Genomic DNA, 24,150 nt, shown 5'->3' with positions numbered 1-24,150 from the left:
GATGGGCACCGTTGTAGCTTTTCCCTGCCTCTGGGACCTCAGTCTTTCACATGTTCTCAAAATAATAGTTAAGTGTTTTGCAATAACACTCGTCAACTTCTTAAGTCTCCCACTTTGCTGGTTTGGATATAACCATTTTCCTCTATGGAGTTTAATTTGACACATGCTTTTCCTCCTTTGGGAGATGACACTTGTTTTGTTTTGTTTTGGTATGTAATTATAGTTAAATCTTTTATAAATGCATTAATGAAGTGGCGTGAATCAAGAATCTACTCTGAACCTAACTCTTAAAGGTGTCAAAAGATTTTTAAAAGTTTTTATTGAGATAGTGTGTGTGTTAGTGTGCACCCACATGTGACTGGATGGATGATAAACTCAAAGCTTCAAAGCAGCATCCACGCTCCGCAGATGTCTTGTATAAGCAGCACACCCTTCCTCACTCTTCTAATAATCAAAATAATTTTTTCATATCCTCAAGAACTGTTCTGATTTTCATTTTCACTTTGGTGGTATTCCCATGTACCAGGCTGTTATATTCATCCATTCATTCTGTAAACATATTTCAGAGCACCTGTTATGTAGCAGCCACTGTCAGGTTCTGGGAATGCAACAGTGGACAAGGCACTCAGGTCCTGGCTTTCACGGAGGTTACAATTTAGGACGAGAAACAGACACGCAGCAAATCATTTAAAAAATATTTATACAATCACAATTGGGACAGTTTTAAGAAATAAAAATATTGTGGTATTCTGATTATCTATTGCTGCTTAACCAACCATCCCAAAGCTTAGTCTTAAAACAATGACAATGGGCAACATGTTGATGAGCACTCCACAGTGATAGCTCCTACCTGCTCTAGTTGACATTGGCTGGGGTGGCTCAAAAGCTGGGCCCTGGAATCACTTGAAGGAAAACCCACTCACCTGTCTGGCAGTTCATGATGGCTATCTGCTGAGACCCCAGCTGGAGCCATCAGATGGAACATATATGTGGTCTCTCCGTGTGGCCTGGGCTTTGCTACAATGTGGTGGCTGGGTTCCCAGGGTATGTCTCCTGAGAGAGAGCAGGATAGAAGCTATATCATTAATGCGGTCACAAGGTGCTGCACGATTTCAAAGGGAGGAGGGAGAAATGGTTCCCACCTCTTGATAAGAGAAAGACACAGTTTCGGAACAGCATGTAGGATCAGATACAGCTGTGGTGATTTTTGAAAAATATAATCTCTCATAAGTGGCTATGAGAGAGCTAAGACCTCAATAGAAAGATCTGAGAAGGGATTTTTCAGCTGGGACCTGGAGGACAGGGAAAGGAGCCGTGGGGAGAGGAGCATTCTAGACAGTGGTTCCTGGCTCAGAAGGAGCTTGGCTGTAGGGAGAACTGAATGAAAGACCGGTGCAGCTGCAGCACAGTGATCAAAGGCTCATGACAAACAACTGGCAACAATCAGTTTTTTATTTATTAAACTTATCGGCATAAAAGAGCAACATCATTTATTATTATCTTCTTTCATGGTTCTGAAGGTAGCCTGCGCTCGGCTGGGCAGCTCTTACGAGGGTCTCCCATGTGGCTGTAGTCAGATGATAGCTGGGGCGGGAGCTGTCTCGAAGCCTTCCTCACCCATGTGTTTGGTGCCTGGACTGGGAAGACTCCAATAGCACAGCTGGGCTTCCTCACGGATCGCTCACTCTCTTGCTCTTGCTCTCTGGTTTCTCCACATGGTCCCTCCAACATCGCAGCTCTTGGTAGCCAGACTTCTTACAGAGTGGCTGACACCTCCCAGAGCAAGTATCCCAAGGCAAACCAGAAGGTGCCTGGTCCTTTCTAACCTAGATTTGGAAGTCAGGTAGTGTCTCTGCTGCCACATCCTGTTCATCCAGGCAGTCATAAAAATCTACCTGTTTTCAAGAGGAAGGGATAGACTCGATGGTAAGAGTGTCAAAGAACATGCAGACGTATTTTAAAACTGCCACACTGGGGGTGACCATATAACTCACTATCCAAAGCAAGACATTTTTGAGAGTGAAAGTGGGTGCGTTTCAGGAATGACCTGGGACTGTCCTTGGTAAACCAAGACATATGGTCACCTCTTCTACAGTATCCACCAAGTTCTCTTAAATTCCTTTGCTTTCTGACATTCATTGTGTCATTTTTCAACATATTTTTTACTCATTGAAATTTGTGTTTTAAAATTTACTTTCTGTTTCTTGATAATTTCTTGCTTCCAGATCATGAATATTATCTTGAGGTTGCTTTTTCATAATGAATCTAGAACTTGATAACTACGAATCTCGTCCCACAGTATCTTTCACGCAGACCGGGACAGCTTCTAGCACTGCGGACTTAGGTCGCCTTCTCTCTCAGATGAGAGAAACCCTAGCAATGGAAGAATTTGCTTCAAGAAATGCTTTTTAAACAACCTCACTTTTTGGCGAAGTGGTAAAAAAACACAGTGATGAGTCATCAGTTGAAATCAAATCCTTCATCCCAAAAAAGTGTTTTTATAAGAAGTGGGTGTTTTTTCCCTTCTCCAAAGGCAGACTGCATAATAATATTTGGTGCTTCTCTTTTCTGAGGAATATATTCCATCTCACTGGAAATTGACAGCTTCAGACTTGAGCCAATAACATTTTATTTTCAGAGCTGTGCCTGATACCCCCTTCTCCACGGGTCTGCTTTTGTCTTCATCCCTAAGAGGAGTTCAGCCATGGACCATTCCACACCGACACAATCCCTCTTTTCTTCCCTTCCCTTCAGCCAGCTATTAGCCTGTTTTTCTGAAGATCCTGGAGCAGAGTGAATGCCCAGAGACAGTATTTGGACACAGCACCCAGGTGTAAACAAGCGTGGAAGTTTATTGCCCTTTGAGTCCAACCACAGTCAGCCTCTCTCTCCTAATCCCAGTTCCCCATTCAGGAGCCTTCATTCCTTTCACAGATCTCCAGCAGAAAGCATTTTCTTTCTGTTGCTTCTTTCTGAAGACTCTATAACTCTGTGTCATTACTGAAAGAAAGTGGTGTGATTCATTGCTGATCCATGAAAGCAAACATCCCATTCTGTTCCATTTGTCTTCTTGGAAGCTTCCATAAATATCTCCTTGCTGGAAAACAAAAATGCAAAACTTTGATCCATTTCTGTTCTAGACTGAAATACACAGGAAACTCTCATGAGTCCTGAGCTACCGCCTGAGTCTCACAAGTTAAAAGGGTGTTTAAGAGAGACACAACAAGAGAGTTCCAGCTAGGAAAACTGAGGAGGACGAGTTAAAAGAACCATCAGTGGGAGCAGTAGCATCCAACAGCCACGAGAACACAAGCAGGACTGGACTCAGGTTGGCCCAACTCTCCCTGTTTGCCTAGGACTGAGGGGGTTCCTGGGATGTGGGACTCTCAGTTTTCCAATCTAGAAGGTCCCAGGAAACAAGATGACTTCGTCACCCTAACTGGAGTTCTCTTCCTTATCCAGAAGCTACCCCCACTGTTGCGGCAAACAGGTAGGTGCTGCTCTGGAACAGGAGCAGGAGGTAATGATGACCCCAGGCCAGGGCCTGGAGGGGAAAGAACAAAGCCAGAGGGACAACCAGTCATTTAGGCTTCTAGGTGCAGCGTACTGAGGGATGTTTGGGATAAGAAAGTGGCAGTGTTGAAGGTGAACAATACTGTCAATGGCTCAAAGGCTCCGAGGCGGAACTCCACTCTGTAAGGAAGGGATCGCTCAACTTCGTAAAATGAACAGGTTCCATTGGCGCTTTTAAGGTCCCGTCCAGGCAGCCTTCCAAAAGAGTCCTTGGGAGTTAGGGGTGCTCTGGGCCTCTAGCCAAACCCCAGGACTCCACTCCAGTTTCTCTCACAGGCTCCGGGCCCTCCCTCTCCATCTATCCCCAGTGGCAGGGCACTAATTATTCAAGCTTCCTTTTTTGTCCTCACTGGCCCTCCGTACGCCATGCTACTTCAAACCAAGAGAACAGTCTGGCTGTGCTGCCTGCCCGGCTCTGATGTAACAGGAGGGGGCGGTTAATACCTCCATGGAGTCTCCGGGTCCCTACGCTCTTCAAGAAAAATGACATCCAAAAGTTGAAATAAGGCAAAAAAGATGCATGACTTTTATTGTTAAGCCTGCCTCGGGGTCATTTGATTTCTAGTAGGATGTACCTTTGACTCACTATTTACTCGTTTCTTTTTTTAAACATTGGCACCTGAGCTAACATCTGTTGCCAATCTTCTTTTTTTTCCTTTTCTCCCCAAAGCCCCCCCGTACATAGTTGTATATTCTGGTTGTAGGTCTTTCTGGTTGTGTGACTTACTATTTACTCTTAATTCAATATTTTACAACTCTTTAAGATGAGCTATTAATTTGTTGAAAACCATTAAGATATAAATAGTTTTTATCCAATAGTGGTACAAATGATTTTTTTCCTGTAGAGAAAATGACTTCTGTTTGATAGAGAAGATACAACACAGAAGGTTATAGTTTTATTGCCTTGAAGAAAAAGAACCAGCTTCATATCTAACGTAGCAATCTTATTCCACATTTTTTTCTTTTACTAACTCTCTCTCTATATATGAGTTCCTCTTATACACCTGATTCTCTCATTAATGAGTTAAAATAAAACTTTGACATGTACTCATCATGTATTTGTATGAGAATTATGTTTTTTTAACATTTTAAAAATTATACTTTGGGCAGTTGCCCCCACCCACACCTCTGCTTTTGGTTCCCTTGGAGCCACAGAAATGCAGTTCTAAGTCATAAGTCCTCTTCATCTTTCTGTCCTTCAAACACTGACGACACCCTGGGCCTCCCTCAGCGCTGTCGTAATTGGCACTTTTGGGTAAAAATTCTTTTAAAAGGGATTACTCAATTGCAGAATTACAAATAATAGCAAAATCTGAACACTAAGATGTCCAGCAATAGAAAATCATGGTGCATCAACATTCAATATTACGCAGCGATTAAGTGTAATTGTTGCCAAGAGCATTGCAGCAACATGGAAAATGCTCAAGCAAACACGTGGGAGGACAGAATACAAAATGTGAACTGGAAGATAAGACAAACGTGAAAATATCTGTGAGGAGGGGCTATTAGGAAGGTTTCTCATTTTTTTTCCAAATTTGACTTAACATGGTTTTTGTCCTTTCAAGGAAAGAAAAATGTAAAAGAGAAAATTTAAATCCCTAGCAAGGAGAACATTAGTATTATGTGATATTATTGAAAGGCCATGGATAGTTACCACTAACATGGTTATAAAACTATGGTTAGATTTCATCAAGTAATTCTCCTGAAATCCCCTCAAACTCACCCATTCTATCACCCCTTCCCCTCCGAATGCTTAGGAGCTCCAAGGTCACTTTCAATCCTATCACGCTATGTGACTAGGGCAAGGAAGTCAAAGACCTGAGACAACAGATGGCTTGGTGGGTAGGACTTTGGAGGCTGAGCTTCCAAAGCTTTATGAGGACACATGGGACCTCCACACTCAGACTCATGGACAGGGATACTGGCAGCCCTGCCCACAGACCCCTGGAAGGCTCTCAGGTCCCCTTCCGGGGCTGTCAAGTTCTGGGCACCCATCCCTGCTCTTAGGGCACTGTCCCTGGTGCCGAAAACTCTACCTGACTCACCCAAATCCACTCTTGGGCCAGAGTGGCTGAATATGCACCCTCTAGACCCAAAACTAGACCCAGAACCCATATCCCTTTGCCTACCCTGCCTTCCCACCACTTGGAGCATCCATGCCTGGCCACAGAGAACCCTTCCTAACATGCATGTGGCGCCTAGCTGTCTTTCTGAGAACGACCTTTTCCTCCCCGCCCTCTTGGAGGAAACCACAAAAACAAAGCAGGAGCCAGCTTTGTTCCAAGGGGAATGTTTTCACTCTGCTCCCACTTCATGAAGCTCTTTGGCCCAGAACACAGGCAATGAAGCATTTATGAGGCTTTCCAGAGGTACCCACGCAGTAGGTCCAATTACCTGCCAGCTCCAGCCTCACTTGGAGGTGGTTTTGTTTCTCTGGCAGCTGATATTTTTAAGCTGGCTCATCTTCTAACTGCGTGTATTTACAACAGACTTCACTGATGTTCCTTAAAAAACTCCCTCCTTCTGAGTCCCCAACTCAGTCTCTGTTCAACGAATCAGACTCATAGTTGCTTGATATATTGGTGTGTTGTTAGGTATTTTTCAAGCATAGATCCCAAGCATAAGCTCCTGATGCGCGGGGACATATTTTACATTTCTTTATAGCCCAGCAGCTAACATGATGCCCTGCACAGAATAAATGTCTCTTAGAAAGTTGGAAACAACCCAAATGTTCAGCAATAGGAGAACGGATAAACAAATTGTATGGTTTATTTGTACAACGGAATACTACTCTGTAATAGAAAAGAATGAAGCACTGGCACGTGCAGCAACATGGTTGAATCTCAAAAATATTACACTGAGCAAAAGAAGCTGGATACAAAAGAGTGTATACCGTATAATCCCATTTATATGAAGCTCTAGAACTAGCAATGTTAATCTATGTGATAGAGGTCTGTTATGGACTGAAGGTTTGTGTCTCCCCCGAAACTACGTATGTTGAAGCCCTAACCCCCATTGTGGCCATATTTGGAGATGAGGCCTCTAAGGGAGGTTATATGAGGTCACAGGGAGGGGCCCTGATCCTATAAGATTACTGTCTTTATAAGAAGAGACATCAGAGGGTTCACTCTCTTTGCACACACAAAGAGGAGGTCACAGTGAGAAGGTGGCCATCTGTAAACCAGGAAGAGGATTGCACGAGGAACAGAATTGGCTGGAACCTTGATCTTGGACTTCCAGCCGCCAGAACCATGAAAAAATAAATTTCTGTTGTTTAAGCCCACAGTTGTTCTAGCCTATGGGATTTCATTATGGCAACCCAAGCTAAGACAAGATCAGAATAGTCGTTACCTCTGGGGAAAATGACGTTGACTGGAAAAGAACACAAGGGAGCTTTCTAGGGCAAAGGAAATGTCCCACATTTTGACAGGATGGTTGTCACATGGATATTTACATATGTATGTACAAAAAAGTATTGAGCTGTACACTTAGGATGTATGCATTTTACTGTAGTATGTAAATTGTAACTCAACAAAGAAAACATAAATAAAATAAATGGAAAAAATGTCTGTTGGTAAGAATGATAATCTCCTCACTGTGACTCATGCCCTTTGACTGATCAACTCGGGATGAAGGTTTATCAAGCACCCACTGTGGACAGATTCTTGCAGTAACCACAGGAGTAGCAAGAGATGGGGGGAGAAAAGCAACCGCAGCCCCTAGTTCTCAGGGAGCCTTGTCAAGCTCCAAAAGCAAAATATGGAAGTCCTCAAGCCACAGCCACTAAGCCAAATTGTACCAAATGCTAACAGCTCATTAAGAGACTTATTGACACTCGGGAAACCACATTCACTCCGCGTGCTTCCACTGAGGCAGCTGTTGCCTGGTCCCTTGGAAAACCAGCCAGACCCCAGATCTCCTCAGCTGCTGGCAAATACCACCAGGAAAAACAAAAGAGAAACGGGAAAGGGGTGCAGAAAGTCTTAATGAGGTATTCAACTGCGCAATTCTGACCTTAAAGACTCTGTATACTCAAGCAAAAGAAGCTGAAAAACTGTTTATGCCCACGTTTCAGCAGTCAGCTTTTCTGTAGTGTGCAGCATTAATGGAGTTGTCAGCACCTTGGGACAAAAATGAGAAATTTTTCTCCAGGTGGTTCCCACTGCTTTCTTTTCAGGACTTCGGCAGTGTTAATGAGATGCAGTCAGACACCACAGCAGAAGCATTGCAAACTAGGAGCAAGATCTACATGCACCCTCCCAGGGAGAAATGTGCCATTTCTTTTGGTGATACCAGGCTCTTTGTAGTTAAAAAAACAAAAGTTGTTTTCATAAAATCACTGACATTCTAGACGACATAAATATGTGGCACATGTGCCACCTATCTTCCCTCCTGTGTCCTTAGCAGACATTGTTAATTGATCACAGCACTGTTAATTACTGAACTCAGTTCCAGACTCAGTGATGTGCTGGACCCAGCTGGTACTAGCTCATGAGAGCCAATTGTTAAACTTCAGGAATCTTGCTAGCTGGTTCTTAAACATACTCACTCTTAAAAATTAAATTATGTAAACTTAAATGAATTATGTTAAAAGAAAAGGTAATGCGTATTCACAATTCATCACTTCTTAATTATTTTACTACATTTTACTGTTATCTGTATGCCTGTGTTTATTTACATATATGGCATCTGGAAATACTATATACTGGTGTGCTACTGTACATCTCTTCCCAACTCTTTGTTGAGAGATAATGTACTAGTAGCTTGAAATAGACTACAATGATAATATTTGCCTCACAAAATCAGCAAATCCTACAGGTCAGGGCATCCTTCTCCCTTCCCTGGGGAGAGCCAGTTGTTAAACATCTACCAGCACACCATCATCATCACATGTCAATATCAGATGTCAACATCAGATGACAAGAGACCCCGGGGGGGAGGGAGGGGCAGACCATGCCAATCAAATTCCTACAGCCTATGATGAGGGAAGAATTGTTGGCCACTGTGCCTCTCCTTTGGCATGGAAAGATGCAACTCTGAACACTCATGGAGGAGATCAAAGCAAAGAGATGGAGAGAGCCCCTAGATCCAGCCATATACGAAGCCAACACTGCTGCACTTTTTACTAATGTGAGACTTGCTTAGGGGCATTGTTTTCTCACTCTCACAAAGTGACCATGTGAACTAGCAGCTTGGCCCTGGAGGGACGGGTAAGTGTTTGCCCTAGATCCTTCCGTGAGGATGCCTGAAGGAGTCATTCAGGGACCACAGACCAAAGTCAGTGAAAATCAGAAGCAAATACGGGGTGGAGGGGCTGGGTAGAAGTTTGGTATTCGGAAGGCTGTGAGACCTGAGAGTGGTGCGAGCCGGGGTGTGAGGCTCCAGAGCTGACCTGGGGCTTCTTCCTAGGCAGCCTTGCCTGGCTGCAAGGGGTGGCAGAGGCTAAAAGATCAGCAGAGAGCAGGCCCGGGGCTCAAAGGACTTCCTCACAGGAATCATAATGGAGATACTTTTAATTTCAGGCAGTGAAACACATGAAGGAGAAAAATCCCGACAATCGGGGACCAAATTGGGCAACTGTAGGCTGAGCACAGTGGCTTGACCTGCCTCCAGGGTCAGCTACTCCAAGCTGTTCCTACCTCTCCCTTTCCTTGTTTTCTCTCTATTTATTTTGACTTAAAATTTCACCTCTGCTCTAAAATGCTGGAGCCTTGTCATTCATCAGAATCACCTAGGAGCTTCTCCTGAAATGCAGATTTGGGGTCTGTGCCCCTTGGAAATTTGATTGAGAGGTTCTGGAACGAAGCCCAGGAATTGTCCAGGCTTGGAGTCCTTTAGATAAAATTTCCCCCATTTTATTGTTGGTTTTTTCCATAATGGCACCCCTGGTAAAGGCAGCAGAAGACAATTTGTTGGGGTTGCCTTTGGGATGGGGTGGCAGGCAGGACTGGCTGCATAATTTGCAGGGCCCAGGGTAAAACAAAAATGTGGGGTCCCTTGTTCAAAAATTATTAAGGATTTCAAGATGGTGACAGCAGAACGTTAAACCAAACATGGACCCTTCTGAGCATGGTGCCCTGTGTGGATGCTTGTGAGCCCAGCCCTGATAGCAGGTCACCATTTCCCTGTGGGGATCCCTGTGTTATCTGAGTATCTGTAACCAGCGCCTGCCCATCTGATTTTCAAGGATGAAGTTTCCAGGTGAGAGGCAGTGAATCTTGAAGGTCTGTGTCCTGACTTTGGGGGAGAGCCATGGTCCTAGAGGGTTCCAGAGGGCACATCATCAGGGCTTGGGGAAGTTCTATTTCCTCCCATCCCCAGAGGTTGCAGAGCCCCTGCTGGGGCCCTGCTGGAATCTGGAACAGACACAGAAATATCTCAGGGAGATAGGAACAGAGATACAGGTAGAGGACCCCACATTTTGTAGCCCAGCTTGAAAGGAGACAACAGTTGACCAAATAAACATGGAGAGGACCACAACCTACTCTGCCTCAGAATCAGTCTTGAGCATCTTAGGTCTGACTCTTTCTCTATGATCCTGTCACCTGATAAATAAATGACAAGCAATAGGATATATTGGAGTATATGAAGAAGTCATTTTGGTGTAAAACTAGGTTGGCCTGAATTTGTTTTTCCAAAAGGGGCTGGTGTGGCCGTTGAGTGTGCATTGTATATCTGCTTTAAGCATTTGCTATGGCTCAAAGACGAGAACAAATGTCCTTAAGATAAAGATTCAACTTCCCCCACATTGGCATTTCCTTAAGGATAAGCATCTCTCCCTAGGCTAGGAATTGATTGCTGTGCTCAGCTGTGATCACCCAGCTCAAGACAGCAGACCTGCTACCTGCCATGTGAATTGCTGTGCTGACTAGGGAATCTCGTGACTTTTCAAAAGGGACATTCCAATCACTTGTGATACATGCTCTTTGACAATATATAACGATTGTGTACCCGCCACTTCCTTGGGAAAGGAAGGCCCCAGGCTAGTCCTCAGATCTGACTCATAATAAACTCACCCCAATTTTGATTTATAGATTGGTTATGGATTATTTGTGTTGATATTTCTCAGTATAGTCATGGCAGGATTTCGGAGAAACCCACCGGAGACCACCTGGAATGTACACTGAACCGGCATTTGGTACCAATAGGGGCCCATTGAGCCGCCCAGGTCACTGCATTCTTTAGGTGACCCTGGTGAGTTCTCCTGAGAGCCAGACCTCCTTATTTTAAGTCAATGGTCCAGAGTTTATATGAGCTGTTTCAAACCTTAAGACTAGATGTCTTAAGGGGGTACCGGTACATATCCTAGGTAAGAGGAACCTAGGGGGAATTTCCTAGGCCAGGGGAGCCAAGAGAGAACTTTGGAGTGAGTGGGGCAGGCTGAACTTTTAAATCTGACTTTAAATTGAAAAGAATTGTGTTTATAAAGTCTGAACAAACTGCTTGATAGAGAAATGAGAGACTGAATGCGTTCAGCTCCGAAGAAAAGGGACACTGCTCCTCCTGGCCGAAAGATGTTCTCAGTGACTGAGGACCTCAGTGGGAGTGTTGGAGGATCGAATGCCTTATGATGTGTAGCAGTCCCGTACAGAACTCCACTATCATTCACGGCAATTAAAGGCTTATCTGGGGAAGCTCACATGAGGGTTGGTCACCCATGCTCTGAGCCCCACGGCAGTTTTAGGCTGCCAGCAGGAGAAACTGAGGCAAGTAAGAGAGTGTTTATGACCTTTCTTTAGGGAGTAACACTCACAAGCAGCATGCTTCTGATCCGCTACACTGTCCTTAGGAATTGTTCAGACTTGACAGCAAAACAAAACTAAAAGAAAAGCTGGGAAATCGAGCTTCTAAAAAAGCCCGACCAATTCCTGAATGGATGGCCTCCCCTCTGAACTCTCATTGGCTTCATGCTGTGACTTGCAAGTGCTTAACAAAAGGGGACTATTCCCATCCCAGATTCCTAAGACTGAAAGAAAGAAAAAAATGGGAAAAGAAGTTTTTGCAGACACAGTCTTTGCTGTATCTATCTGTTGTTTATGTGTGTGGCTATATACGTATGTTATAAATGTGTGATATTTTACCTCTGGATGGTATAATTTCTAAAGAGCTCTATTCAACTGACTTAAAGTAAGTGCTTAGAGAAAATTTTTTTCTAAATGCAACTAACCCAAATGTCTTTCAAGTTAATGTGATATGAAATAATCTTTGGTGATTAAAAGCTTGTTCCAATTTGTTGGTTTGATTAAAATAGGCATGCTCTCAGAGTTATCAGCACTGGACATGATGCAGATATGCAGCCTTTATTCTACGTTTATTGGTCAAATAAGTTGATGTCAGCTCTATTACAAAACTGCTTAACAAAAATAATAACTTAAAATGACAGTTGATTTTGTCTGATGTCTCAAAGCCTTTACAGGTTGGAAACAGGTAAACTATTGGGAACAGGTAAATTATTGGAAACAGGTAAACTAAGTAGATGTGGAAAAGGTAAGAGTGTTGGGTGAACTTTTTAACAATAATTATATGTTGTGACATGGGTATTTAAGATAACTTCCAAAACTTCTCTGGTAACTTGAAACTTTGAAGTTTTGCTAGGTTAATTTAAAGGATGAAAATTCACTGAGTATCTAGATCATTTCCAAATAAGATAAAATATTAGACACTAATTATTAAATATAGTTTTACCTACTTTTGGCTTCTTATAACAAAGAAATTAAAAGGTGTTCGGATCTGTTGGTAAACATGGCTTGTATTTTATTAAAAGACTGTATTATGAAGTAATGTGTTTTTAGAAATGATAAAAGGTATTTATAAATTTGCCAAGCCACAGAATGCTAGTGTAAAAGACATTTTATAATTGCTTACTTCTTAGTTTTCACTAAAAATTAAGGTTTCTAATATACAGATGGCCAATAGGCACATGAAAAGATACTCAATGTCACTAATCATCAGGGAAATGCAAATAAAAACTACAGTTAGATATCACCTTACACCCATTAGAATGGCTATAATCACCAAGACAAAAAATAACAATGTTGGAGAGGTTGTGGAGAAAAGGGAACCCTCATACACTGCTGGTGGGAATGCAAACTGGTACAGCCACTGTGCAAAACAGTATGGAGATTTCTCAAAAAATTAAAAGTAGAAATACCATATGACCAAGCTATCCCAGCAGTGGTATTTATCCAAAGAACTTGGAATCAACGATACAAAGAGATTTATGCACCCCTATGTTCATTGCAGCATTATTCACAATAGCCAAAACGTGGAAGCAACCCAAGTGCCCATCAACTGATGGATAAAGAAGATGTGGTATATATATACAATGAAATACTACTCAACCATAAAAAAGACAAAATCATCACATTTGCAGTAACATGGATGGAACTTGAGGGTATTATGTAAAGCAAAATAAGCCAGACAAAGACAAACACCATATGATTTCACTCATTTGTGCAAGACAACAAACTTCAGACAAAGAGAACAGTTTAGTGGTTACCGGGGGAAGGGGGTTGGGGGCTGGACACAATGATGGAGGGGAACATTTATTTGGTGACTGACAAATAATAATGTACAACTGAAATTTCACAATGTTATAAATTATTATGACCTCAATAAAATAAATAAATAAGTAAAAAGTTAACATTTCTAGGGGTTAAAAAATTCTAATATATGTCATTAAAACTACTAAAAATTGAGGAAAATATATTTGTATTCAAGGAAAGATGTATGTTTTCAATAAAGAAGGTATAAAAAATGGAAATATTTCATTTGTTTTGTTAAGAAAGATAAATTTGTCCCAAAGTACTAGGAGGAAAAAAGAAAGGCATGGGACAAGTTCTGAATGTAAAGAGAAAGTGACAGAAAGTTGACGGAAGTAAAACCCTGAGCAGTTTTGTACATGGTCAAGTCGACTAAGGTTGAAATGAATCTAAGTAAGTAAATGAGTTTTAATACAAAAAGTAAGCTGCTACAAGAATTAGAATTTGGCTTTCTCTCTTGAAAGAGATAACTTTCTTAACTCTCAGTCTGCTGTTGATAAAGAGATTATAAAAGGTTTTTCTTTATTTTTGAGTCAGTTTACCTATAAGACAGAAGATCTATGTTTTGTTAAAATAATTTCCTGTGTTCAAAAAGACTGAGGTCTCTCAATTAAGATTTTTGACTGTTTTCACTCTCCATTTGCCCTTGACTGTTTCTTTGTCACTTTGGTTGAATGGATAACTAAGCATTGTTTCACAGCAACCCTGGTTTCACTGCGGCAAGATCAGCAACTCCTTGATCTTGTTTGAACAAGCGTTTTAAAATCTTTGGATATTTTTACAAACTCCCCATAATTTGTATCTTAAATTAAGTCTTTATTTTGACCTTATTGTTTGAGAATTTTCAGAGGACCCCTGAGACTTTTCAAAGAAATTTGTTCTCTCTTCCTGTAAAGGAGCGGATACTACTTAGGCTTGTTTGGTATGCTAAATTGCATGGGAAGCATTGTCAAGTAAATGATGATAAGCCTTCTTAGGTTATATTGCGTAGGTAAATATTATTCACTATTTTAACCCTGCCATCTTGCTTCCAGCATCACAAGAGGAAAAGACCACAACTGCATTCTATTATCTAATTTGGTTTACAGATGAGTCTTACTTAATGACATGCAAGGATGCTATCAAGCTGGATATGCTGTCCAGCCTCAAGAATGCTCACTACTTTCTATGAACTCTGCTAACCCAGTAAAAGATTTCCTTCCATGGGCTCAAGAAATCACCATGGAAGAAAAGAAATAAAGGTGGCAACAAAAGGGGAAAACAATACTTTTGGAAACCTTCTCCCACAGTGGCTTGTAAAGCCTATACTTCTTGGGCTATATGCCCAAAATATAATCAAGGGAAACTACTTCATGAATCACAAGGCTACTTTCCCCTTCCTAAGGGACCCTTTGAGGTATGGCAATTGGACTTTGGATAAAAGTCCATCTCAAGGATAAACATATCTTGTAATGATCTGTATGTTCTCACGTTGGGTTGAGGCCTTTCCTTCAGAAGAGCAATGGCTTTAGGCAAATTATTATTGAAAAGGGTAATTCCTGTTTGAGGAATTCCCACCGAGTTACACAGTGACTGGGGAACTCATTTCACTGGACAAATAATTAGATCTATTTGTAACATTTGGCCAATAATGCAGCATTTCCACTGTGCTTACCATCCTCGATCCTCAGGATTGGTGGGAAGAACTAATGGCACAATCAAAACTCGATCAGCAAAGGTTTCAGAAGCATTTACTCTCTCATGGCCAAAAGCTCTTCGGTTACTGCTCCTTAATCTTAGATTTACACCTTTTGGTAAACATCAGCTGTCTCCTTTTGACATAATGATATGAGGAAATGATGAGGAAATATCTTATTGTCAAGGTCTCATTGAGACACTTAAAAAAAATGAGATATTGGTAGCTGATTCTTTTCACAGAGAGCTCCCAGACCTTAAGGATTGTGGACTATAACCTGGAGAATTTATTTATCAGAAAAGGTATCAAATAAAAGACTCTTTGCAGCCCTATTGGAAAGGACCATACTGAGATGAGAAGACGATAGCATCTGTTGTAGACAGCTGTCCCAAGACTCCGGACCAGGTCTGTATTCCCAACCTTATATCCACTCATTTAAACCTTTGTTATGCTTAAACTGTATACCTATTTTATAGTTGTTCCATTTAAGGTTTCAAAATACTATCATACTTAAAGTAAGTGATTGATTTGGGACAGACTTCTTGAAGGCCAGGCATTTATTGGGTAGCTCCTAATGCAACTCAGTGGTTATGTGGAACAAATCTCTGACCTTGGCTGCTGCCTGGATGGATAAAACACTGCACCCCGAACTTCCCTTGGAAGCAGGGAAGGACTCACACTGAGCTAACACCTGTTGCCAATCTCCTTCTCTTTAAGGTCAGATGGGCTCATTCAGTGTTCCACTCGTGGCCTCCAAGTGGCTATGGTTGTTCCTTCTTTGTCATGTTATATCACATCCACAGCTCTTAATGATAATCAGGTAGGAATAGCCTTATTAAATACTAAAATGTCTTTAATGAAAAAGGCTGTCCTTCAAAGTAGAATGGCTTTAGATATTTTAACTGCATCCCAAGGTGGTATACACAATTGCTCAAACTGAATGCTGTGCTTTTATACATGATGAATCTTCCAATGTGTCATCTCTGCTAAAGCAGATGAGAAAACAGGTAAATGCCTTAAGAGATCCTACACCTAGTCTTGATTTGTTTGGTTGGCTTCCTTCCAGTATCGGTTCCCTGTTTCGATCCAGATTGCAATTCCCATTTCTATTACTTCTTGGAATTCTTGTACTAATCATAATATTCAAACTAATTACTGTTTTCTTTACTCAGTGTTGTAAGACTGGCATGCAAGCTAGAGCAATGGTTGCTCAGTGACTTGAGATGGTCAATTGATCTTATAACCCTGAACAAATTTCCTTTTCTGATAAGAGCTATGCCTAAGAACTCATTTTAAACTAATGTTTTCAAAGATGAATTATTATCATTGTTACTGTGCTTGTTCTGTAATTGTGAACAATGTAAACATAAGGAGTCATAGAGAAGCACATGTTCAACAATCTAAAATTAGTTGAAAATTATATAACCTATGAAATACTTCCTCTGTTAATATATACCTCTATGCTTGTCTATTTACCCCTATTGTGGATAACTGGGAAAATAAATGAGATAAAAGCCTATAACTGAGGGACATGATGGACCCAGGGCAGGCAGCAACCACCCTTGTGCCAAGGGACAATATTTTGATCATCAATGCTTTCTATCGAAAGATTATAGATCAAAAGGGGAAAAATGATAAATAAATGACAAGCAATAGGATATATTGGAGTGTATGAGGAAGCCATTTGGTGTAAAACTAATTCGGCCTAACCCTGTTTTTCCAAAAGGGCCTGACATGGCCATTGAGCATGCATTGTATACCCGCTTTAAGCATTTGCTATGTCTCAAAGACGAGAACAAATGCCCTTAAGATAAAGATGCAACTTCCCCCACATTGGCATTTCCTTAAGGACGAACATCTCTCCCTAGTTTGGGAATTAGTTGCTGTGCTCACCTGTGACCACCCAGCTTAAGACAATAGATTTGTTACCCGCTGTGTGAATCGCTGTGCTGACTAGGCAATCTTGTGACTGTCGTGTGGTTTTTTGTGTGTGTGTGAGGAAGCGTGGCCCTAAGCTAATGTCTGTTACCAGTCTTCCTCTTTTTATCTTCCTCTTGCTTGGCTTGAGGAAGATTGTTGCTGAGCTAACATCTGTGCCAGTCTTCCTCTATTCTGTATGTGGGATGTTGCCACAGCATGGCTTGATGAGTGGTATGTAGGTCCATGCCTGGGATCCAAACCTGCAAATCCCAGATCACTGAAACAGAGCGTGTGAACTTAACCGCTAGGCAACTGGGCTGGCCCCTCATGACTGTTGTAAAAGAGACATTCCCAGCATATGTGATACATGCTCTTTGACCGTATATAACCACTATGTCCTCCCCACTTCTTTGGTGCCCTTCCTTGGGGAAGGAAGGGCCCTGGTTAGACCTCAGATCCGGCTCATAACAAACTCACCCAAATTCTGATTTACAGATTGGTTATGGATTATTTGCATCAACACCCTTTCCACTCTATGATCCTGCCTTCAGAAGAACTCAACTCAAGAGGGTGACAAACTCATCCCAGTTTATCTGGAACTTTCCCCGTTTTAGCAATGAAAGTCCTGTGACCTGGTTAGCCTGGGTTAACCAGGATGGCTGGTCACCCTACATAAACCAAAGTCACAGCAAATGTCACAGGGGGCCCTATTCTGAAAGGGCTCAACTCATTCCTGTGGGCAGGTGTCTTCCAAGACTAATTGGCTAGGTAACAACAATCTGACACAGCAGGTCAACTCCCTTACTATCTCCAGGTACATTTCTCCTCAGGGTTCACCAGGATCTTCCATCACTCACAGTCAGATATAGCAAGGGCATCTTACTAACTAGGGCTGTGGCCAGTGATTGCTAACAGCTGCTTTTGGTTTTTCGACCTGAAACAGCCCCCTCGGTGCTCTGGTCCCCATCTTTGGCTCTATGTTAGAATTCTCTTGGGGGCTGAGCTTCAGTGTTGTTCAAACCTCCCAGGTCAATCTGGGATGCACAGCCAGGGTTAAGACCCACTGCACTAGGACCTAGAACACTGGGCATTGGATTGCCCCTTTGTCCAAAGCAGTTTTTTGAGGAAAATCTTGGCTCTGCCCAGGGTCTCCTTCAGTCCATCTCCCTGCAGGAATGGATGGGCCTCCACTCAGGCATAAAGCCTGGTTTAAGCAATTTTTTAACCCCAAAACAATATCCGCCCTATGTTACCTTTTCTTGATTGTCAAAGCATTTGGCACTGCCTTTACTGATCAACATAGACATTTTATCTCCAGATACTTGCCATTTAAATATTAAAACTCTGAATTCCAGGGTTCATGGACAATGACCAGGAGGATCTATGGGTTGTTCAGTTGGAATGTTCTTCTGTGGATCCTGTGAATCTGATGACTAATCATGTTTCCTTCTTTCCATTGGCTGCCAGAAGCTCAGAGTGGCTCATTTTTAGCAATTCATAGACTTGATGACATACACTTCATCTGCTAACTTTACTTCTGGTTTCATCTTCCTCCCTAAACTTACTTTCCCTTTGACTCAGTGTCCTTAGCTATTTATTCTGTCCTATTTAATGGAATGTACACACAAACTGCCACAAATCCTTTCAGAAGGAAGGCTTAACATATAAACAGATAAAATGCAAATGATAATTGCTATTATTAGGAAGAGGCACAAACAATATTGGACAGACTCTGCAAAGCAGATCATGCTGATTCTCACGATGCAAGGCTTCCAATCTGTGATGCAAATCGACCTCTTCAAAATGCATGCTTTTCCCCCTGACTCGTGCAGGACAAGTACTAAAGCCCAAATACATACCCAACCGAGGGATGGCCCTTCAGCCTTCTCTCTGAGACTGTCTTCCGGCCTCTCCACACTATCCCAGCTGAGGAGCAGACAATTGCCTCCAAGAACACACTTATCCTCCCCAATCAAGAACGCAATTATCCTGATCGGTTTATAAGCTCAACTTGGCACTCTATGAGTGATTTCACTGAGGGGTTGGAGTGCTACTACACTCAGTTCTAATTAACTTACTTGATTTATTTATAAAGTTGATGAGGGGGCCTTTTGAAATCAATATGCAAATATAATTTAAAACATAAATCAATATTTTGAGCCAAGAGCATGGGCATTTTTTTTTTTTTTGAGGAAGATTAGCCCTGAGCTAACTACTGCCAGTCCTCCTCTTTTTGCTGAAGAAGCCTGGCCCTGAGCTAACATCCGTGCCCATCTTCCTCTACTTTATATGTGGGACACCTACCACAGCATGGTTTGCCAAGCGGTGCCATGTCCACATCCGGCACCCGAACCAGCGAAACCCAGGCTGCTGAGAAGCAGAGCATGTGAACTTAACCACTGTGCCACCGGGCTAGCCCCAGAGCATGGGCATTTTTTTTCCATTAAGGTTATGATAGTTAACAACCTTGTGAAATTACAGTTGTACATCATTATTAGTCATGTTGTAGGTACACCACTTCACCCCTAGTGCCCTCCCCCCACCCCCCTTTCCCCTGGTAACCACCGATCAGTTCTCTTTGTCCATATGTTATCTACCACTTATGAGTGGAGTCATACAGAGTTCGTCTTTCTCTGTCTGGCTTATTTCACTCAACATAATACCCTCAAGGTCTACCCATGTTGTTGTGAATGGGACGACTTTGTCCTTTTTTATGGCTGAGTAGTTTTCCATTGTATATATATACCATATCTTCTTTATCCAATCATCAGTTGCTGGGCACTTAGGTTGGTTCCATGACTTGGCTATTGTGAATAATGCTGCGGTGAACATAGGGGGCATGGGACTTTTGGAATTGCTGATTTCAGGTTCTTAGGATAGATACCCAGTAGTGGGATGGCTGGGTCATAAGGTATTTCTAGTCTTAACTTTTTTTTTTTTTTTTTTTTTAAAGATTTTATTTTTTTCCTTTTTCTCCCCAAAGCCCCCCGGTACATAGTTGTATATTCTTCGTTGTGGGTGCTTCTAGTTGTGGCACGTGGGACGCTGCCTCAGCGTGGTCTGATGAGCAGTGCCATGTCCGCGCCCAGGATTCGAACCAACGAAACACTGGGCCGCCTGCAGCGGAGAGCGCGAACTTAACCACTCGGCCACGGGGCCAGCCCTCTAGTCTTAACTTTTTGAGGAATCTCCATACTGTTTTCCATAGTGGCTGCACCAGTTTGCATTCCCACCAACAGTGTATGAGGATTCCTTTTTCTCCACAGCCTCTCCAACATTTGTCACTCTTGGTTTTGGATATTTTTGCCATTCTAACCGGTGTAAGGTAATATCTTAGTGTAGTTTTGATTTGCATTTCCCTGATGATTAGTGATGATGAGCATCTTTTCATGTGTCTATTGGCCATCCATATATCTTCTTTGGAGAAATGTCTGTTCATGTCCCCTGCCCATTTTGTAATTGGGTTGTTTGATTTTTTATTGTTGAGTTGTGTGAGTTCTTTGTATATTATAGAGATTAACCCTTTGTCAGATAAATAACTTGTAAATATTTTTTCCCAATTAGTGGGCTGTTTTTTTTGTTTCAATCCTGTTTTCCCTCCAGAGCATGGGCATTTTTAAGGAGAATGCAGGGTAGTCTTAAACACCTGAAGTTATGGCTCTTTGTGGCTGATGACTTGGTTCTCCCTGGGGTTATATTTGCAGATGCCAGAAACTTGGTTATTCCAAGAACTCTCTTGTTCAGAAAGTAGGGAGGCTGTGTAGGATGTTCAAGATTTCTTCACTTTCCTCCAGCTGCATGACTATTCAGAGGTTCTGTATAAATGGCTCAGGCAAAATCTGCATGTTATAATGCATGTCCAGCTTCCATCATAGAATCTTAGTGCCGAAAATCTCTGGGGAACATCTAATCTAGCCCTTTCCTTCTGCGAATAAATAGGAACTTGTCCAAGATTACACAGAGGATGAGTTGCAGAGTTTGGACTGGGATCCAATCTCCGTAACACCTTTGACCATCCCAGAATCAGGTGCATAAACCTCAATTTCAACTTCTAAGGCTCTAAGACAACCTAACAAAGATTTCCTCCAAACTCTACCTCTGTCTTACTCAAGCCGTTCAAGGCGACTTCAGACGACTTCCTTCTCCCAAGCACTGCAAAATTGCCTGGGGGATCTATGTCTCCAACTGTCTGAATACACTCTGAACATGAGGTTCCTGCAGCAACAAGAGTTCTCTGTATGGGAATCCAGCCCTGCCTGCTTTCTAAAGTCAGGGAAGGCCTACATTTCTGCCTGCCTCACTCTTGCTTATTAGCAAACCACTTTTGTCAAGAGTCATCCCCAGCCTGTACGCTCTCCCTCAGGGATCATCTCATGTTTTCAAGGAGATTATACAAGGTTTTCAAAAACCTCCTTTAGAGACCGTCCCACCCTTACAAAGTGAGACGCAGCGCAAAGAACATCCAAAGAGTAAAGCCGGCTCCACCCTCCACCCCCCATCTTGGGGACTATTGAACCCAATGTCTTCCTACACCTGAATGTCCTACAGCACCACACCCCTCCCCTTCCAGGCACTGCACAGTGCTTAGGGAGAATTGGGTGCTGAACTGACAACATCTGGATCATATCAGATCTTTAAATGTATTTTCTAGTCTTTCCCCGAGGGCTAAGATTGCAATGCTTATAAATTCATCTCCTCCCTTCCCACTTGGATTTTACACTGTAAACGTTCACAGACTAGCTGTTTCCAATGTCTTCCCATCTCAAAGGCATATAAAAGTGGAAGAGCTCGGGCTCAGCCAAGCTGCCAAGAAGTCACGAGCTGTAGGCGTGTGACCCATTGTTTGGGTGTTCAAGATTATAGTAACACTGGCTGGAGTTTATTTCACACATCTACCCTGCTGTCTCCGGCTCTGATCCAGCCTACAGAGGGAGGCAGAAGCTTTTTAAAATAATGATAAACAATGAGGTCATAGCTGAGAACAGCCAAGCTTTCCTTGACCCAGCCAAGAAAAAACAGTCTTAGTGGCTACAGAAGCCCTGGGGGGTCACTATGAGCATGGTTTGTAGGACCAACACAAATTGGGAGATCCACTTAAGGTAATGGACTAGAATTGAAGAATCTCAATAATAGTCCCAGATTGTCCTTTCTCCTAGGTTCTAATCTCTAGGACTTAATGCAGTGCCTGGTACATAGTAGATGGTCTGTAACCCCCAGACAACTTTCCCTATTAGCCTCTAAGTTCCAGTACCTAAAGCAGTGCCTAGCACATAGTGGTGGTCAATAACCCCAGCTACCTTTCCTACAGGTCTTTGATTCCAGAATGTAACTTGGCACCTAGCATATAATAGGTAGTTCAGTTAATGTTGGTTGAAGGACTGCGTTCATAAATGAGTAAGCAGATGGACAGGTGCATGGAAGGCAGGCAGGAAGCAAGGGAGGATGGGAGGAAGAGAGGGAGGATGGGAGGATAGATGGATGGATGTTATTGAATCTCACTTAAAACTAACAAGTCATAAAAAAAGAAGGCTCAAATAAATAAAATCAGAAACAAAAGAGGACACCTCAGAAATACAAAAGATAAGAGAATACTATGAAAAGCTATACGCCGACAAATTGGATAATCTAGAAGAAATGGATAAATTCTTAGTAACATACAACCTTCCAAAACTGGAGCAAGAAGAAGTAGAAAATTTGAATAGACCAATCACCAGTAAGGAGATCAAAACAGCAATCAAAAGCCTCCCCAAAAATAAAGTCCAGGACCAGATGGCTTCCCTGGTGAAGTCTATCAAACGTTCAAAGAAGACTTAATACCTAACCTTCTCAAACTCTTCCAAAAAATTGAAGAGGAGGGGAGGCTTCGTAACTCATTCTACAAAGCCAACATTATCCTGATACCAAAACCAGACAAGGACAACACAAAAAAAGAAAATTACAGGTCAATATCACTGATGAACGTCAATGCAAAAATCCTCAACAAAATACTAGCAAATCGAATACAACAATACATTGAAAAGATCATACATCATGATCAAGTGGGCTTCATTGCAGGGATGGTTCAACATCTGCAAATCTATCAACGTGATACACCACATTAACAAAATGAAGAATAAAAATCACATGATCATCTCAATAGATGCAGAGAAAGCATTTGACAAGATACAGCACCCATTTATGATAAAAACTCTAAATAAAATGGGTATAGAAGGAAAATACCTCAACATAATAGAGGCCATATATGACAAACCCACAGCAAATATCATTCTCAATGGAGAAAAACTGAAAGCTATCCCTCTAAGAACAGGAACCAGACAAGGATGCCCACTGTCACCACTCTTATTTAACATAGTATTGGAAGTCCTAGCCAGAGCAATCAGGCAAGAAAAAGAAATAAAAGGGATCCACATTGGAAAAGAAGAAGTGAAACTGTCACTCTTTACAGATGACATGATTTTATATATAGAAAACCCTAAAGAATCTGCTAAAAAACTTTTAGAAATAATAAATGAATACAGTCAAGTCACAGGATACTAAATCAACATACAAAAATCAGTTGCATTTCTACACACTAACAACGAAGTAGCAGAAAGAGAAATTAAGAATACAATCCCATTTACAATTGCAACAAAAAGAATAAAATACCTAGGAATAAACTTAACTAAAGAGGTGAAAGACGTGTACACCGAAAACTATAAAACGTCGTTGAAATAAATTGAAGAAGACACAAAGAAATGGAAAGATATTCCGTGCTCTTGGATTGGAAGAATTAACATAGTTAAAATATCCATACTTCCTAAAGCAATCTATAGATTCAATGCCATCCCTATCAAAGTTCCAACAACATTTTTCACAGAAATAGAACAATGAATCCTAAAATTTATATGGAACAACAAAAGACCCCAAATAGCCAAAAGAATCCTGAGGAGAAAGAACAAAGCTGGAGGTATGACACTTCCTGATTTCAAAATATACCACAAAGCCATAGTAACCAAAACAGTGTGGTACTGGCACAAAAACAGACACACAGATCAATAGAACAGAATCAAGAGCCCAGAAATAAACTCATACATTTATGGACAGCTAATATTCAACAAGGGAGCCAAGAACATACAACAGAGAAAGGAGAGTCTCTTCAATACATGGTGTTGGGAAAACTGGACAGCCATGTGCAAAAGAATGAAAGTAGACCATTATCTTACACCATGCACAAAAATCAACTCAAAATGGATTACAGAGTTGAATGTTAGACCCGAAACCATGAGACTTCTAGAAGAAAACATAGGCAGTACGCTCTATGACATTGGTCTGAGCAACATATTTTCAAGTCCCATGTCTGACTGGGCAAGGGAAACAAAAGAAAAAATGAACAAACAGGACTACATCAAACTAAAAGCTTTTGCATAGCAAAGGAAACCATCAACAAAATGAAAAGACAAC

The sequence above is a fragment of the Equus asinus genome, chromosome 21 (assembly GCF_041296235.1).
Source record: "Equus asinus isolate D_3611 breed Donkey chromosome 21, EquAss-T2T_v2, whole genome shotgun sequence".
NCBI lineage: Eukaryota > Metazoa > Chordata > Mammalia > Perissodactyla > Equidae > Equus > Equus asinus.
This window is presented reverse-complemented; position numbering follows the sequence as displayed.